Below are 18,159 nucleotides of genomic sequence, written 5' to 3'. Positions count from 1 at the left end.
AAACACATCTTCCTGAAAGAGGAAGGGTTCGTTCACAGCTAGGCATCTTTAAGTCTTAATAGACAGCACAAAAGGCAGCTGAGATCTGAAGGAGGTGAGTAGGAAGTAAAGGCTATTAGAAAAATGTATCTACCCTTTAAATAATGGCAAAACAGCAAAAGCATATATTTTTATCTGAAGCCACTAGAACTTTGTTGTAGTGCATCAGGGTGAAAAAGAAAAATGCCTGCTGTCTGCCTGAAGAAAGACCATCTTGAGGGAGATTTTTCTGGTGTCCCGAAAGGAACGGATGAGGAGATAAAGGGCTCTTAATAGAGCCTATGGTCACTCTGAACCAGATTACTCTTCTCACTGATGGATTGTGGGATTTGGGAACACAAGGAAAGGTTGGATACAGATTGATCGTTGGAGCATTCCGTCTTTTACTCCTGAGTGTAACTGAGTTGGGTTTTTGCCTCACCTGTGCTGGACTCCTTACTAGGAAGGCAAGAAAATACTGGAGGAAGATGTGCTACTTTTCAGAAGTGGTGACCAGTGAGAATTCCCCACAGAAATTCTAGGCCGATTTAGGTTCAGTTCTCATAAATTCGGTCAATTAATGTATAACTGCTGTGGATGATGCATGTATATATAGTAATGTGTCTGGAATTGGTGGGTTCTTGGTCTCACTGACTTCAAGAATGAAGCCGTGGACCCTCGCGGTGAGTGTTACAGTTCTTAAAGGCAGCGTGTCCAGAGTTTGTTCCTTCTGATGTTTGGATGTGTTCAGAGTCTCTTCCTTCTGGTGGGTTCGTGGTCTTGCTGGCTCAGGAGTGAAGGTGCAGACCTTCGCAGTGAGTGTTACAGCTCTTAAGGTGGTATGTCTGGAGTTGTTCGTTCCTCCCAGTGGGTTCGTGGTCTCGCTGGCTCAGGAGTGAAGCTGCAGACCTTTGTGGTGAGTGTTACAGCTCATAAAGGCAGTGTGGACTCAAAGAGTGAGCAGCAGCAAGATTTATTGCAAAGAGCGAAAGGACAAAGCTTCCACAGTGTGGAAGGGCACCCAAGTGGGTTGCCACTGCTGGCTCGGCAGCCTGCTTTTATTCCCTTATCTGGCCCCACCTACATCCTGCTGATTTGTCCATTTTACAGAGAGCCGATTAGTCTGCTTTACAGAGAGCTGATTGATCCGTTTTGACAGCGTGCCGATTGGTGCGTTTAAAATCCCTGAGCTAGACTCAAAAGTTCTCCACATCCCCACTGGATTAGCTAGATACAGGGTGTCGATTGGTGTATTTACAAACCCTGAGCTAGACACAGAGTGCTGACTGGTGCATTTACAAACCTTGAGCTAGATACAGAGTGCCGATTGGTGTATTCACAATCCCTTAGCTAGACATAAAGGTTCTCTAAGTCCCCACCAGATCAGCTAGGCACAGAGCGCAGATTGGTGCATTTACAAACCTTAAGCTAGACACAGAGTGCTGATTGGTGCATTTACAAACCTTGAGCTAGATACAGAGTGCTGATTGGTGTATGCACAATCCCTTAGCTAGACATAAAGATTCTCCCAAGTCTCCACCAGATCAGCTAGATACAGAGTGCCAATTGGTGCATCCACAAATCCTGAGCTAGACACAGGGTGCTGATTGGTGTGTTTACAAACCTTGAGCTAGATAGATTGCTGATTGGTGTATTTACAATCCCTTAGCTAGACATAAAGGTTCTCCACGTTCCCACTAGGACTCAGGAGCTCAGCTGGCTTTACCCAGTGGATCTTGCACAGGGGCGACAGGTGGAGCTGCCTGCCAGTCCCGTGTGGTGTGCCTGCATTCCCCAGCCCTTGGGCGGTTGGTGGGACTGGGTGCCATGGAGCAGGGGGCTGCGCTCGTCAGGGAGGCTCAGGCTGCGCAGGAGTCCACGGTGGGATGGGGCGGGGAGGGGCGGCCAGAGGGCGGGGGAGGGGGCGGGCTGCAGATCCTGAGCCCTGCCCCGCAGGGAGGCAGCTAAGGCCTGGCGAGAAATCGAGCGCAGTGCCGGTGGGCCAGCACTGCTGGGGGCCTGGTGCACCTTCCGCAGCTGCTGGCCCAGGTGCTAAGCCCCTAGTTGCTCAGGGCCAGCAGGCCGCTCTGAGTGCGGGCCGCCAAACGCACGCCCACCCGGAACTCCAGCTGGCCCGCAAGCTCCGAGCGCGGCCCTGGTTCCCGCTCGTACTGCTCCCTCCACACCTCCCCACAAGCCGAGGGAGCCGGCTCCAGCCTCAGCCAGCCCAGAGAAGGGCTCCCACGGTGCAGTGGTGGGCTGAAGGGCTCCTCAAGCATGACCAGAGTGGGCACCGAGGCCGAGGAGGCACCGAGAGCTAGCGAGGGTTGTGAGGGCTGCCAGCACACTGTCACCTCTCAGTAAGTGCTGTAAAATCAAAGAGGTTATGCATTAATCCAGGAGATAGAAACAAATGGAAAAACAAATAAAATAAGGCTATGAGAAATACACAAAGGTGTGTACCTAGACAAGAGAGAGGAATTACATTTCCTATTGTGGTTGGAGAAAACTTGAAAAAACTCGGAACAGTTAAGACTTGAAAGTGGGCAGGCATAATGTAATTAAAGAAGGAAGAAAAGGGCATTGCTATAGCGTGGGTTCTAGGTGGAGGAACAGTGGTGCAGAAAGAAAAGTAGTCCTGGAATGGGTGTGTAATAAAGCCTCAGCAATTTCTTTAAAGTTTACCCCAACTAGAAAGATGTATCTGTCCTTTAACCTATGTTATCATACAATTTTATTGTATGATACTCTGGAACTTGCTCAGATATATGTGTACATCAAGATTCTGAAGTGTGTGTGTGTTAAATGTGTGAAGCTAACTGACCATTTTTTCAGAAGATAGGACAGTTATCTCTAAAGTTCTTATGGGGGCAACTCCTTTTGGAGGTAAACTCAAAGACTTTTTAAAGTCTTTTTAGAGTGCTAAAAAGAAGTGCTGTTTAGCAGCAGCAGACTATGGGTCCAGAATGACTTAAGTCATTTCGTTCTTTACGAATGTACAGCCACTGAGATGAAGGCATTGCCCTTCTGAAAAGAGAGGTATGTGCTTTCATTATTGTTTTTTATTACAGTGCAAGACAGTATGATGTAGTTGAAAACTGTTGGGTAACGTGGGCTTTCTTCTTCTTCAGCTGCTGCTTTACTGTGTTACTTCAGGCAAAAATCTTGATCTCTATCCCTCAGTTTCCACATCGAATAAACTCTTAGGAGAGTGGGCTGATACATAGAAGAAATGTAGATATTAGCAAGAATAAGAAACTATGGCTGCATTTTTATATCTGGAGTAGAAGCAGGAGAGAGCATGGAGAGTTTCCCTTCTGTTCTTAAAAATCTACACTTAGATGCTCTAGCAGTTGAACCTCATAATAGGACTATCATTTAGTTTTCAGACCAGAATAAGAAGCTAGGAGGTAACAGAGACCAAGTAATTTTTTTTCTGGAAAAAATATTCTGGTTGTGTCAGTCTAGTGGAAAATGACAGAAATTGAGTATTTTTAAACACTTTATTATAAATATGTGCATGAAAATGCAATTTGATATTGTATTTCGATGCACGTGTAGTTTATATTGTTGCTTATGCTAGTCTCCTTTTCTCAATCCACATAACCCAGGAGTTTCTCCTTTCTTCTCCTTAACAGTGGTGGTTAGCAAGGAGCTGGCATCCTCCCCCTCATTTAAGAGCTCCAGAGAACATTAGTGTATCCTAAACCTTATGGTTATGGGTAAATTTATGCTTATATAAATCTATAAGTGTGTTCAAATACATGTATCAATATTGTTTTTGAATCAAGGAGTAAGAATATTCTTAATATTAATAGTCTTCAAGACTAATTAGTAGTCTTCATTTCAAGACTAATTGAAAAATAGCAGCTTATAAAACTCAGCCATCCAATTGGAAAAAAATAACCTAGGGATATATTTATTTATAAAAATACTTATAATTGGTAGTTAATACATAAAAACAGAAAATGAGGATAAACAATTAAATGGGGAAATCACACAATTACTGTGTCACATCTTCTAGTTTTGATCCGGAAGTAACCAAAATTGGTGTTTCCCACCCAGTCACCTAATCATTTAAAACATTTTTAAATTAGAATTAACTGAAAAGGACTGTGGGAATTTACTCACCATTAAACTGTGACAGCCACATACCTAAGAAAGCATTTTATACATAATGCAATCGTTTTCTTTGGCAAACACTTTCTATTTTTGGAGGGTGGAAGGTAGTTCACTTCCATATTCTGTATTCATATAATTAACTAGATGGCTATAATTGCTTAATTCAATTATTCTTCTGCATGTCTGAATATTAACTCCATATTAGTTGAGTATATTGGTCAAGTATCTCTTTAACCACATAGAAGGCAATCTTTACTCAGTACTGTGAAAGACAACAAAAATTGTTAGTTGAGAAGATATTTCCCATTATGTGAAATGAGCAATATTGACTTTGCTAAACAAATCACCTTAAGCAAAGACACACAGTACTGTGTAATATGGACAGATATAACTGCCAAGTAATTTCACAGTTGTCAGTCTAACTTGGTATCTCAGAATGAGTTCAGTTATTATCAAGAATTGGCATAGTTAATGTTTTTATCTCAGTTCTGAACTTGTTCCTTGTTTTTCATGGGTTACTCTATGCCATTATTGTGATTCTCGCTCATCCTTTGAGTAACTTATATTTTTCATTTGGTTCATGTTTCACACTGGTTTGTACCACCTGTACAACAGAGATGCTATATTCATTTTAGAGTTTTAGGTCTTAGTCCCAATTAATCAAAGCTCAACCTTTGACTAATTTTGTTCTTCCTTTGTTGTGCATAGATTTATTTAAATATACTTGTCTAAGGAAGTGCAACCCTTTTCCATTATGACCATTCCCTACAATATTATAAACTACATAATGACATCATTACTGTGAAAATCAGGGTTTAGAAACCTCCCAGTCTTTCCCCAAGACAAGAATAACTCCCAGTGGACTGCAGCCTGAAATAATCTGTCTTGTTACTCAGAGACTGCTTACTCTCTGATTATTTCCTGTGCCTCACTATCAAACATCCCTCCAGTTGCAGCAGCTGGGGTGGAAAGTGGCCTTCTTCTTGCTTCCTGTGATTTTGCAGTTGAACTCTATGGTCATTATATCTTTTTGATTAATATTTCAAACAGTGTTTCAGTTTTATTTTCTGTCGTCAATGATACTAATTTAATGCCTTAACTGTCTAAGCTAACTTATGCAAAGGAGTGCTTTGACACCCTTATGTTTAACCACCTTCCCTCTTCCAGAGAGAGCTAAAGAAGATACACACACACACAGGTGCACATGTGCATGTACATACACACATTCATAATACAAATATATGTTTGTATATAGAGTATTTGCATGTATACTATAAAAAATACATATTACATGTTCAAGTAGAAATCGATTAACTATGTTAAGAGTATGTAAGAGTGTGTGTGTGTATTCAAAAAATGCATGGAATAGCAGCTAAACTTTATTTAGGCTAATCCAAAGAAACTGGGTGCTTTTCCCACTTCCCTTGCAAAGCTGATTCTAATTCAGTGTTGACAGCAGAGTATGCAGTCCCTCACCTAGTACTCAGTTTGGGTTTGAATGTTTGTGATACATTCATGTTTCTATTGTTCATGGGTTTACAAAATTACCTTTAGAAACTCCAACTACTGGCCAGGCCGGTGGCTCACGCCTGTAATCCCAGCACTTTGAGAGGCCGAGGCAGGCGGATCAACTGAAGTCAGGAGCTCGAGACCAGCCTGCCCAACATGTCGAAACCCTGTCTCTACTAAAAATACAAAAAATTAGCCGGGCGTAGTGGCGGGTGCCTTAATCCCAGCTACTCGGGAGGCTGAGGCAGGAGAATCCATTGAACCCGAGAGGCAGAGGTTGCACCACTGCACTCCATCCTGGGCAACAAGAGCGAAACTGTCTCAAAAAAAAAAAAAAAAAGAAACTCTGATTACTTCTTTTTTTGCAGTTGATAAAAGAGAAATTTTTCTTAGCTGCCTAACAGCAATGCATGTGCAGTTTATTCTACCTGCATTACAGTAATGTGTATATTTGAAGCTTAGCATCACTTGCATATTCAGAAGACCATCCCTGCCATTCTATTAATCAGGCCTTTAAGTTGTATTTTATTCTTTATAAGTGAGCTTTCAGTGCATCAGGCATATCTATATTCATGTCTGGATTCTAAAATACATGCACAAACAAAACTTAAGTAACTTGGATTATCTTTCATCTTTTTTCACCTATAATTGAAAAATAATTAAAGATGAGATATAGTAATTTTTCATGAAATAATTGCCATTTATCAAGTGCCTACTGTATGCCACACCTTGTATTAGAAGTTTTATACACATTGTACCATACTCTAATCTTTGTATGAGATAGATGCAAAATCTGAAGCTCATGAAGTTTAAATAAACACCATATAGTTACTGGTGGCTGAATTTGGAATCAAATATGAAATGTATGTAAAAGTAAATACTTGTATTTATACTTATTTATATTATTAAAATTATATTCAGATATGTGTGTGCTTATTCTAATTAAATCATAAAAATAGGTAGCTTACATTGTGCTATGCATGAAAATTATCTTAAACAGTATATACTTGAAATGCAACTGGGTAATACATTTTAGCTTGTCACATGAGAAGTATATGTAGGTAGCTAATGTCAGCACTTTATACCATACGGTTTTCTTTCTTAGAAAAGAAAGATATGATTTATAATTCTTTTTTCTTTTCAGTATTGAAATGCCCATACTGAGGACTCTCTCTCATATAATTTATTTTTGGAATGGTAGGATATTTTAAGCTTATTCATAATTAGTAACCTCTAAAAATGAAGAAATGGTTTACTACATATTCTGCAGAAGTAGTTATATTCCTCCATGTAAAATAGTAGGTATGTGCTCATAAAAAATAACCACTGTCAGGTGTACTACTTTATTTCTCCCTAGGCTGATTAACAATCACTGGTCTTGGAAAGATTGATAGTTAAATGTCATATTTGGCCTGATTTTTGTTGAGTTCCCTCCGGGTATTGCTTGGGCATTTTTCGCACAGAGTTAATTGAGGAGACTCTATCAGCGGATTTCTTTTCTTGAAAATCTTGTTGTGTTCAAGAGGACAGTTGATTGCGAGCTCTGCCCTTCTCTTAGCTGACAGTGAGTTCCTCAGACCTCAAAGCTTACAAATTGGTGCAGTTTAGTGATTTGTTTTAGGCTTTTAGCTACAGTATTTGCCACTATAAAAGTCATTTTTCCTATGCTTTTTGAATGCTGTTATTGTGTCCTATAGTATAACCCTGTATCATTGTGGCTATTGTGTGATTGATACAGAAACTGCTTCAATAGGAAACCATTTCAAGAGAGAACAGGAAAGGTATTATATTCAGCTGTAGCGCCATGCATTTCTAAGCAGCTGATGTTTTCTTTAACTGATAAACATCCCCCCTCAAATTTTCAGAGGCAATTGAGTCTTTAGAACTTTAACTCTTAATTCAGTCTGGCTGCAAGAGCACTGCCCTGAAATTCATTATACATTCACATTTCACAATTGGGAATTCATTAATTCTGTAGTATAACTGTTGTTATTGTATTTCAAAGCCAGATCTCTTCTTTTAAAAAAAAAAGCATGGAGAAGCACTGATTTTGTGAATTCCTTCTTTAAACAATGGCTTCCTAATATCTGACCAAATACTTGAAACTAATGGGATATGACTTTTTGCACACTGGAAATAGTACTAATGTTAAATGGTGGAGCCATCATGCATTTTGTAACTAAAAATTTCAAATTAAACTGGAAGCCTTTGTAAAGGGTAGAGTAAAAGATGAGTCAAATCCAAGTTCATAAGAATTTAATAGATTTTGTGTTTTTACAATTTACACATTTAGTTCTATATTTGGGAGTACTTACAGAATATAGTACACCTTTTTAAAGTCTTTCTCTGCTTCCAATTTTTGCATTTTGTGATATATTAGATGCATGTTCTATTTTGAGTGAGAGTGGATAGTGACTTCATAATTGAGGTATACACTTATAAACCTAAGATTTAAGTACATCTCTATGTTGTGGTTTATCATTTAATTTTACCAACAATAATTAAATAATATCCATGAAAGCTGGAATAGAGTTTCTTAAATAAAATAAAAGGTAAAATATCTTATGAACCTAAAAATGCCATTTAAATGTCTTTGGCTGTGACGAAAGCTAATTTAGACTTTCTTAAGATATTTCTAAGTTTGTTCTAAGAATATTTTTAGCGGCTTAACTATTGACTGCTTCTCATTCATTTTACATAGCTGTCACCCTCCCAACAATTATTATGACATTTCAGAGGTTTTCACAGTAGTAATGAAAGACTCAGCATTTCTACAGATGGAAAGTTATTTATAAAGCAAATAATGAAAATAGTAAAGCAGAATTTCAACCTACTATTGTGCTCTGCTCTGGGGATTAGACTTGAAGTTGCATGGGTAGGAGCAGATGTGTTAGCCTGGTCATAATCTTAGCCTACAGAAATAGGCCTAGAGAAATAGGAATAAATTTATTGACATAGCAGGGTGATAGGAGGATTTCATGTCATGAGGATTAATAGAATAGATCAAAGCAGAATGCAGTGTGTTCATGTCATAGGTTGACTTCTCCAGGAAACCGACCCCAAGTGGAAGGTTTACATGCAGGTGGTTTATTAGAGAGTGATGTTGGGAAGAACACCTGTAAGGGAAGAAGGGAGCCTGGGTAGAGCAGAGGGAGAAGGTGAACTCTGATTCACTTGCAACAGAGTCCTAGGCTGAGTGCATGGGATGCTGTAGAGTTGGGATGGACCTTCAGAGATGTTCCAAATAGAGAAAGAATTCTGTTTACTCCCTTTTCTACCAGTCCTTGGATGTGGGTTGACCCTGGGGCAGAGCCAATATATTTGGGTTAGGCAGCTCCCTTTGGTTGAAGGGAAATTCTGGGAGGAACTCAGTTGTGAGCAATCATCAGGTAACACTCTTGGAAGTTGGGAGAGTGGATGCCTTCTTCATGCAGAAGGAGTTCTGGATGTTACATCCCATCTTAGCCCACTTGTGTTGCTCATATCTGCTTGCTTATCTTATTTGAGAACTGGCCCTCCGGGAGCCGGCCTTTTATCTTAAGGAAACTTACAAAAGAGGATGGTTAGCGGGACAAACGTCAGCCCCTATGTCTGGTCTCAGAACCATGTCTGATACTCATCATTCCTCTTTTCTACTACTTCTTCTAGAACCCATTACCCTCAGCTAGCAATTCTAAAGGATTAGATTGTGAACTTGGCAAAGTGAGCTGAAGGGCCTAAGATCTTGGTCACCAAGATCTTCTCAGGTCACAGCTGATGGATTTATCGGTTGTCTACCAGAACAAGGTAAGAGAGCATCAACACATACTTAAAGTGGGTCACTGGGGTGCCAGAGTTCTTCTCCCCTGCTCATGTTACATAACAGCAGCCTTGCCTCCTCCAGACAATCAGGATTTATTATCCCTGCCTGAAAAGTGACTTTGTTCTTTGCCTGCTTGTCTTTTGCATAATGAGCCCAAATAAACAGGTGACAACTGTCACAGGAGTTTGAGACTTTTGCTATTGTCCCTAAGAAAAGTGTTCCCCCTCTGGGAACCAACACGTCTTAGCCACACAGGCCCTGTAATTCTGGGGACAGGAAGCACAGATACCCTACATATGTCGTGGGAGTGAAGATAACTGAGGATACTACACTGCCTCCTCTTGGCTCTTGGACTTACATATTCTACCTACTGGGGACACAGCTACATATAATAGTCATTAATTTAGGACTGTGTCATATCCTGCAAATGTGGGGTCCAACTTTAAGAATATCATCTCCAAGCTGCTGTATTAATGCTGCTCCTTCAAAAGTTTTCTATTAGATGTGATAGAACCAGTAAATTCCATTGTCATTGCAGCACCTTCTTTTCTGTTCAGTGGATCCCTTTGGTTAGTACAATGTTAGGAAAGATCCTGTTTTGGGTATATCACATATTCTGAAATCTCTTACATTGATGTGTTTTATGGGGCACTATAGGTACAAGGTAACTGTCAGTTCCAATCAAGATGAATTTCTAATCTTTCATTTGTAAATGGAGTCCATGGTACTCAATTTCTACCAAATGCCTAGTTAGTTTCCTTGAGGAATGGGGTACATCAGGGTCCCTCCTGCTGGCAGGTTGGACATTTAGCAGCAGCATTAGCTAGTTCAATGCTGATGAATGGGAGCTTTTGCTATTCAGTATATGGATAATGTCCATAATTTTCACTATGGCTTCTTCCTTTTTGTGTCTATTGATGCAACATTGGAATAGCTGATGGCAAGCTGACTAATGTCAATAAATCAAGTTATTCTGTATTCTGATTCCAATTACTATTGCTCTGTAACAACCCACCCCAACTTTGTGGTATAAAACATTCCCTTTATTATATTTGTGGATTCTGTGGGCCAATAATTTATATGAGGGATATTCAGAATGGCTTATCTTTGCCCTGTAATTTCTGAGCCCTTACCTGGGAAGACTTGGAGGTGGAGGATGACTTGACATCTGGAGGCTGGAATCATCTGCTGGCATCTTCACTGACATATGTGATACTTGAGACTCTGGCAGATAGCTGGGACTTTGGCTGAATTGAAAAGTTTGGGCTTTCTTACAGCATGGTGTGAGGATTCTAAGAGTAAGTATCCTGAAAAGCTACAAAGGATCGCTTTGAGTTTTGCCTTGGAAGTTACATGCATCAATTCTGTGACGCTCTATTGTTTGAGGCAGGGACAAAGGTCCACCCAGGTTGAAAGAAAGGGATTATAGATCCCACTCTTTACACCTCTTTATGGGAATAGTGTTAAGTTTACATTTAATGGAGGACTTGTAGAATTGGAGAAATTGTTGTGGCCTTTTTAAAAGAATGCAATCTGCCACATGCCTCTTTTGTGGTGGATGCTCTCTGGGGGACAATAACATTGTCTACAGAGATCTCTGTACTTTGTGCCCACTCCCATAGGAGGTACATTTTCATGCCTGTTTTTCTGAGTTATTGTTGCCGATTTTGTGTCACTTCTCTTTGCAGGCCTCCAGCCAACAATCAGCTAAGTTATTCACTGCTGCCAATAAGACTATGTTTATTTTTACCGCAGCCACTTCTCTTTCCATACAACTTATATGGTCCCTGAAGCTGTATCCTATTGGGAATATTTTCTCTCATTGCACTCTTTGAAGGCACCCATTAGTGGGGCTGCAGGGCAGGTGCAGTACCTTTTTGGTTTATACCACATGTGGAGCTAACCGATCTGTGAACCTGTCTTGAACTTGGTGGTTAGACAGGACTGCCCATGCAGTCATAGGGATGAGTTGAGGGAAATGAGGCAGTGCAATAGGAAAGATGTAGGGGTTTGCCATTTCTGCATATAGCTTACTTGGGCTTTCTCTCTCTACTTGTGCTCAGTCCCAAATGTATCATTTTTATTTAATAATGGATTGCTACAGGACCTACTTGATCTTGTGACTTGGCTGACAAAACCTAGTTATAATGGACATTTTGGCACCATGGTCTCTTAATTGCCTATTTTCAGGCATTCTGCCTAAGTAAGTTCCCAGTAGTACACCATAAACTGTTTGTCAAGTGATTTGTAATTCTATATTGCAAATGGCACAGGCTTGCTGAAAAACCTTCAGTGGCTAACGTTGTGATTTTTCTATAGGGACTTACCGTAGACTTTATGTGTGGCTTGTCACACTAAAGATACTTCTAATATCATGGGGTGTGTGGGATTATATGGTCTAAGCTTGAGGAATTAATTCTTCAGTTGAACCTATACGTCCTCCAAGGTCTTTAACTGCCCTAAGCCCCAGTCCAAGCCAGCATCTTTCTGTGGCACTGGTAAATAGGTCAGAACAGTATTCCCGGAATGGACTGTGTTCTCTCTTAGATCTAAAGTGTTCTGTTATGGATTGTGCTACCTTCTTATTGATGGGGAAAGTGAGCTAATTTGTTCTTTTTTTGGAAGATTGCCCTTTATTTTGGAATGTGCATCAATTTGTCTTTCTCTTTGGAAAGATTGTCTTTCCGTGACTCAGGCCATAGACTCCTACAACTCACTGAGGAGGTGTCTATTTTCCATCTTCTGAACACATGTCTTACCCAGACTTCCAAAGTACTTGCCACTTTTTGCTTATTCGGTTCTCTTACAGGATGTCATTGATATTATGTAATGGACCAGGGTAATGTTCTTTCTAATATCCAATACATTCAGATTCTTTCAGACTGTATAATGGCAGAGGACAGAAAAGTTATTATAATCCTGGGTCAGGATGGAAGATGCATACTGCTGTTATGTCCATGTGAATGAGAACTGCTTCTGGTTCACCTTCTTGGTAGAGATGGATAACAGTGTTTTTGCTAGATCAGTTGCCAGGTACCATGAACTTAAGTTGCATTAATCTGCTGTAGCAAAGATACTGCAACTGGCCAAGCACTTGCAACTGGGGCTTCTACTTGGTTGAATTTGTGTAGTTCAATTCCAACTTCCAGCATCTATCTGCTTATTTAACAACAAGAGTGGTGAATAAAATGGAGGGCACAATGAGGACTATAAAATGTGCCTCCTTTAGATCTTTAAAAGTGGTACTGATATCTTACATTTTTTCTAGAATGCAATACTGTCTTTATCCTAGCAACATTATCACACCATTTTCTGGAGTCCTCATCAGGGTGTTATTAAATCCTGTATCCTGGGAGGGTCCTCCCACATCAAAAATGCCTCTCTTATCCAACATTATATTCCTTCCCATCTTAATCTAGCGTCCTTAGAATCAATTCATCTACATACTCTTCTAACTTCTGCCAGTACTTATTGGCTAAATCTACCTCTTTCAGAGCGTAGTCTTTTTTCTTCTTCTTTTCTCCCTTGGTAATCTCAGCACCTTCTTTGCTGGGTTAACTTGTAACTTAACCCTGGTGATGAGTTTGGCTGCCAGTAGGAGAGTTGGGGATATATTCTAAGGGGGAAATATACTGTCTTGATAGGTGGAGATCTCTTCATAACTGGAACTCTCAGTTATTCAACTTTATGTTCCATTCTCTGGTGACCCAGCATCTTCAGAATTGGTTCCAAAGTTATTCTACTGATTCTACTGGAACATATTGGCTGGGTCCTGTGGCTCTTTTGGGCTATTGTCCCTGTCTTCCTTTTGAAGGGTTAGCACTTCAGCCAGTTGTGACTTACCCTTAGTTATTGGCCAGTTGGCCAGCAGAGGAGATGGTGGAAAATCCTGGGTGGGACTTACGTTCTTTTTCAGGGAAGAGTCATCTTCACTGTCTTCAAGCAGGAAACACTAGTCTCTTAACAGGGAGGAGACTTCTGTAGGCACCTAGTGTCCATGGGAACCTGATGATCAAGATTATTGACTGCATCAAACTAGATTTTGTTATCTCTAGGCCTCTTTATCTTCCTAATTTGCACCCTTACTTTCATGTAGCTAACTTTTCAGGTGAATTCAACCATATCTGGAGCTTTGCTCTTATAATTAAGTTCTGTACCTGAACCTAAGGAATTTTTACGCTGTTTGTAGAGGTGAAATTCTTTTTATTTACTCCATGGGAAGATCTTTTTTTTTTTTTTTCTTTTATTGTAATTATTATTATTATTATTATTATTATTATACTTTAGGTTTTATGGTACATGTGCCCAATGTGCAGGTAAGTTACATATGTATACATGTGCCATGCTGGTGCACTGCACCCACCAACTCGTCATCTAGCATTAGGTATATCTCCCAATGTTATCCCTCCCCCCTCCCCCCAACCCACAACAGTCCCTGAAGTGTGATGTTCCCCTTCCTGTGTCCATGTGTTCTCATTGTTCAATTCCCACCTATGAGTGAGAATATGCGGTGTTTGGTTTTTTGTTCTTGCGATAGTTTACTGAGAATGATGATTTCCAGTTTCATCCATGTCCCTACAAAGGACATGAACTCATCATTTCTTATGGCTGCATAGTATTCCATGGTGTAGATGTGCCATGGGAAGATCTTTGGCCTTAAATTTTGTTTTTGTAACAAATTACCACAAACTTGTGGTTTTAAGCAATATTAATTCTCTATGTAGGTCAGAAGCCTGACATGGGTCTCATTGAGCTAAAATCAAGGGGTCAGCAGAGCTGCACTTCTTTTTGAAAGCTCTAAGGGAGAATCCATTTCCTTGCTCTTCCCAACTTCTACAGCCTTCTTTTATGTCTTGGCTTGTGGCCTGTTTGTTCAGTCTCCAAAGCTAACAACGTCACATCTCTCTGTGCCTTTCTTCCATAGTCCTGTCTCCCTCTGACTCTCCTCTTTTTCCGCTGTCTTGCACTTTCTGAGACCCTTGAGTACATTGGACCCACCTTGATAATTCAGGATGTCCTCTCTATTTTAAGGTCAGCTGATTAGCAACTTTAATTACATCTACAATCTTACTTCCGCGTTGTCATGCAGTCTAACATATTCACAGTTTCCGGGAATTAGGATGTGGACTTTTTTTGGCGAGGTTTGGTTTGTTACTGGTTTATTACTGCTTACCACAGTAATACATCAGTGTCATCTTTCCATTTTCCATTGGCTTTCCCAAATGCGTGGGTAGCCTCCAGAGATAACCATCTAATGTTGTAGTCCTTGTAATTATTACTTCCCCCAAGTCTTCAAGCACCAGCGACATTTCACATACCTTCCTCTGGTATATTATCCCAGTTCACCTAGAGAAGACAGAATTACATAAAGCTCAAGAGCAATCTCAGTCATAGATCTCAGCAAATCTCAGCAAAGAACTATTGCTTTCACAGTATTCCCTGGATGAATGAATTCTATTCTCCTGGAAAAATCATTGCTATTGTCTTGTTCGTATTTCCTGAGGTTTTGTGTTCCATAGAAAATTGATTTTTCTATTTTAAAAGACCTTAACTGTGGCAATTTCACATCTTCTTATGGTGAGAATTATTTCTTGTCCATCTAAGATTCTTATGGGATATTGAGGTTCTACTCATATCCACCAGTGGCTCCATGAATTGGTTTTTGGAAGTTAGCAGGATAGAAATGGAGAGAAGATAGTTTGTGAGACAGTGCTTCAGCTTGAATCTGGCTCAGACTTTCAATTACTTCCCTGTGGTGTAGTAAGAATCTGGGCCACACAGGTCAGTTCGTTAGGGATTTTGAAATCCCAATTTCTGACTCTGAGTTATAGTTCTTATTCATTTTTACTTTTTTGAAAAAATTAAAAGTGATATGTTTTCTTTCCACTATTAATTATCAGTTGCTGGATAAATATTTGTGTGTGCCTGGGGGGAGGGGAGCAGCATTGAAATTATCTTTGCAATTTTAAAAATTACTAAAGAGTTATAAGGTACTAATTTTTTATGCAATATCCACTTGCCTGGTTTGCTGATGTTTTACAGTACTTGTTTTAACTCAGGAAATAATTATATAATCCTGAAACTTTAATGAAATTTTAATATCATCTCTATAAGCTTGTTACTTGTGAATCAAAGTTTAATTCTATTTCAACACATGTAACTATTATAACTTGAACAAATTGGTATTTTCAGATAAAGGATACTGACTTTGTAGTTTTGCCATCATTGGAGTTAGTCTCATTTATATAACATTTAAGAACATTCATGTGTTTCTGAGACTTTTATTGCTGTTATGTATGTATAGTAAAAGTTCAGGTTTCTCTGTGAATAATTTATAATGTCTATATAAAACTTTGTTCTCAGGAATAATAGATGAGAGGAATATGGGCTGTATATAAATTTTGTGTAAATAACCTTCTTTACTCCAAAATAATTTCAGATATTTTGATAGTACTTTATAGCAAAAGAAGATAATAATACTTTCTAGCAGATAAATATATTTGATAACTAATGCTTCTGTATATCCTTTGCTAGTTCTTCCTCTTCTCCTCAATCACAGGTAATCAAGATCCTTATATTTCTGTCCTTGTCCCTCTTTCTTTTCTCACCATGCACCCTCTTGCCTTAACCAGTTTAAATACCATCCCTGTCTGCCAACTTTTAAACTTATACTTCATATCAGGTCTTTGTTCTGAGCTCCAGATCCATATGTGTAACTGCCTCTTTCACTTTTTTTACTCAGAGTGCTCAAAGGCATCAATATTAATTTGTCAAAAGCTGGACTCTTGGTCTACCCAACTCTTTCTCCTCGTCCTACCCCTTCTCATTAAGTCACCCAGGTCCACATATCATTCACCTGAAAGTCATGCTTGACCTTGACCTTTCGTTTTTATCCCTGAAAGCAGACCGTCACCTTTATTTGGGGAGCAGTTCTGCAAAATAGATCTCAGAGGTACCACTGCCACCACTGTTATCCCTTCCGTGTTTCTATTTTGTCTCATCGAATGTAGTATTCTCTTCATTAGTCTCCTATTTGCCCTGTGAGTACCCCTTCCTCATGCTTCATATAACTCCCTACATACATCCATACATCAAGCCTGTGTGATGGCTAAAAAAAACAAAGCAGATTACATCACTCTTCTGATTTGAAAGCCATTCAGTGGTTTCTCATTCCTCTGAAGATAAATTTGAACCTCTACTATCATTCTCACGCACTCCAGATATGGCCCTGCCCACTCTGCTGCCTCATCTTGAATTGCTTCTCCCTTTAAGCATTGTGGTGGAGATACAGTGATTTTTATTTCATCCCACGGAAGCGCTAAGCTCTTTCCTGCCTCAGAGTCTTTGTGTGTGCTTATCCATTGCTCCGAAAATGTCTGCCCTGTATTAGAGCTCTTCAGAGAAACAGAACCAATAGACTATGTGTGTATAGGTATTTATGGGTGTACGCACACACACACACAGAGTCTCCCTTAAGGTCATCTACAGGTTCTTGAAAACTGTGACTTTAAGCAAAATGACATATAATGAAACAGATTTTACCATAGGCTAGTTAACATAAATGACAGTTAAGTTCCTGTGGTATATTTTTGGTCACAAAATCATCACCGAATTTCTAAATAAAGACCCAAAAAGCTTCTAATATTAAACATTGAAATAAATGTTAGTTACACATACTTTTAAGAAATAATAACACCAAGTAAGATAATTATTTACCCAATTTTTGGTGAACCACTGAGTGACAGCACTCATAGTGGCAGTAGGTCAAATCAAGGAATAAAAGTTTGCAAAAAGAAAACTGTCACTACCTACCATCATGCAGTTCAAAACAAACAATAACAAATACGATGGGCTTCCTGAGTGTGTTCATGCCATATTGTTGGGTTTTTTTGTGCATTTGTATGATTATCATCTGCTTCACATATTTTTATTTTACAATAATTTGTGTGAATTCATTCATTTATGCATTTTTCCAACCTGCTTATTCCAGTTCAAGATTGCAGGTGGCCAGACTCTATCTCAGCAGCCCAGGGTGCAAGTTGGGAAGCAACCCTGGACGGGTTGCCTTTCCATCACAGGGTGCACTCACACATACCCATACTTAATCATATTGGGACAATTTAGACATGCCAGTTTGCCTAATGTGTGTATCTTTGGATTTGGGAGGAAACCGGAGTACCCAGAAAAAACCCATACAGATATGGAGAACCTATACACTTTACACAGGCAGTGGCTTCTGCTGGGAATTGATTTCTTTTTCTCATCAAAATTATAATGAAAAGATGTTGAAAGAAACAATGTTATTCAAGGACCTGCTGCGTATGTAAAATAAAGAATTGGCTCACATGATTATGGGGGCTGATAAGTCCCAAGATCTGCAGTTGGCAAAGTGGAGACCCAGGAGAGCTGAGGATATAGTTCCAGCCTAAAGGCTGGCATGCTTTAGGCCCAAAAAGAGATGTTTAAGCATGACTCCCAGAGCATGAAAAAACATGATATCTCAGTTTGAAGGCAGTCAGGCAGGAGGAATTCCCCTTTATTTGGGCAAGGGTCTGCCTTTTGTTCTTTTCAGGCCTTTGATTGATTGGATGAGGCCCACCCACATTAGAGAGACCATGTGCCTTAATCAGTCTGTTGATTTAAATGTTAAACTCATCTAAAAGCATCCTCATAGAAGCACTTAGACTAAAGTTTGACCAAATATCTAG

General features: G+C 39.6%; 1 protein-coding gene across 1 annotated transcript in view; it reads left to right on the top strand.

Annotated features, from left to right (window-relative positions):
* The window catches only part of MDGA2 (MAM domain containing glycosylphosphatidylinositol anchor 2), an 825,106-nt gene that overhangs the window by 7,847 nt on the left and 799,100 nt on the right, over positions 1 to 18,159 (top strand). The gene's annotated exons all lie outside the window — the stretch shown is intronic.

Source organism: Pongo abelii, chromosome 15, assembly GCF_028885655.2.
Source record: "Pongo abelii isolate AG06213 chromosome 15, NHGRI_mPonAbe1-v2.0_pri, whole genome shotgun sequence".
NCBI classification, from domain to species: domain Eukaryota; kingdom Metazoa; phylum Chordata; class Mammalia; order Primates; family Hominidae; genus Pongo; species Pongo abelii.
The sequence above is the reverse complement of the archived record's forward strand: the minus strand, read 5'-3'. Positions and strand labels throughout refer to the sequence as shown.